A 1,663-nucleotide genomic window follows, 5' to 3' on the forward strand; every position below is an offset into this window, starting at 1 on the left:
AATTATCTCCCATAACCATGCGCCACCGTGGATCCCAAGCACTGTCCGAGTGCTTCCCCCTTACAGGATGTAGGTGGCGCGTCCTCTTTCTTTTTTCGCGCGTGTCAGACCGGCTGTGTTTCTGCTACGCTCCCGGATTATTTTGGACTAAGAGGCTCCTTTTCTGTGTGGACTATCACCTGTTGGATTATTGTGTGTTATTCCACTTCTGGCTTGAGGCTACGTTGTGTTTCCTTCAACTTGTGCCTCCGTTTTTGTGTGGCGGACTCGGCGTGCCTCCCGTCCTACTTCGTGGTGACCGGTCGTCTGCTTCTCGTTTCGCCGCATTCACTTGAGTATTGACCTAAATTTTCTTTGAATTTTGTTAATTCTCGGTCTTTAAGGGTACGTACAGGGCGAGGTAGGATGTCTCGTCCTGTTTTGGGCTCTGGTTCTACGGAACCAGAGTCTGCCGGGGGCAACCCTTCTCCGGGCGCCCAGCGTCATGTTTTACGCACGGAGAAGGGGATCTTTCGGCGCTCCGACTCTCCCTCCCCAAACGCTTTGCGTTTGCGGCGAGGGAGGGCGGAGAAAGCCTGTTTGAGCAAGCTCAATGCGAGCTTGCTCAAACAGGCTGGGCTTGAGCCTGGGACTTCGGGCGGGGCTGCGCCGTCGAAGGTTCGGGGAAGGTCGAGGGGAAAGAAAAAGCTTCTTTCTCCTTCTCCTTCAGTGGAACAGGCTTCCCCCCCTTCGACGCCGTTGTCCGGCCCTCAGTCTCAGGCTTCAGCTCCTCCCGGTTTCAAGCCTGGGGGGAAGGTTTCCTTCTCCCCCCTGGCTCGAATCCGGGGGCAGGTCGATTCCCAACCCTCTTTGGGGGTTGGTGAATCCGATCTAGGGGCTACTGGAGAGACTCAGGTTTTGACAGCCAACGGCCATACCACGTTGAAAACACCGGTTCTCGTCCGACCACCGAAGTTAAGCAACGTCGGGCCCGGTTAGTACTTGGATGGGTGACCGCCTGGGAACACCGGGTGCAGTTGGCATTAAAATCTTTCTTTTTCCGGTGCCTCTCCTGTGCCCTCCTCGGTTTCCACCGCTGTGGAAGCCAGGAGGGACACGGGTCCTCCTCTGAACTCCCTCGCTGGGTCGTCTGCTGCTGTTTTGACAGTAGTTTCGGCCTCCTGGGGGGGGAGATCGGAGGAGATGACGGGGTCTCTGAATTCCCTCCCCGCTGGGGTTGGGATGCGAATTGACCCCGTTCAGGGCGGTCCTGTGGGGGCAGGGGTTTCAGGCTTCGTGCCTACGACCACTGCTACTACGGTTCCCTCTGACGTCCGTGTGACTGGTGGCTGTCCCTCTTGAAACGCTCCGGCCGACTAGTTACTGGACGTGGAGGTGTTCGACAGAACGTGGTACTTCTGTCGAATGGTCAGGGCGACGGGAACATTGTTTCTGTTGCTCAGACCGACACCTCCGACCGGACCGTCTTGACCCCACGCCATTCCTTAGCGTCTGGTGTTCGGGTGACGGATGGTCCGGACCAAGGGTCCGGAACGTTCCAGGCTTACGGGTCGGGATCGAACCGGACCCACGGGTCCCGACTGGACTTGACCTCCGGGTTTGGTCCGGACGGGACCCATGGTACGGGACCGTACCGGACCTTAGGGTCCGGTGCGGGACAGTA

General features: G+C 58.0%; 1 non-coding gene across 1 annotated transcript; it reads left to right on the forward strand.

Annotated features, from left to right (window-relative positions):
• The first annotated feature begins 903 nt into the window (after positions 1 to 903).
• On the forward strand, positions 904 to 1,022 carry LOC138955804 (5S ribosomal RNA). The gene has a single exon (XR_011452374.1). It is a non-coding gene; the product is annotated as a 5S ribosomal RNA (ribosomal RNA).
• The last annotated feature ends 641 nt before the right edge of the window (positions 1,023 to 1,663 follow it).

This window comes from Littorina saxatilis, unplaced genomic scaffold (genome assembly GCF_037325665.1).
Source record: "Littorina saxatilis isolate snail1 unplaced genomic scaffold, US_GU_Lsax_2.0 scaffold_512, whole genome shotgun sequence".
Classification (NCBI taxonomy): Eukaryota; Metazoa; Mollusca; class Gastropoda; order Littorinimorpha; family Littorinidae; genus Littorina; species Littorina saxatilis.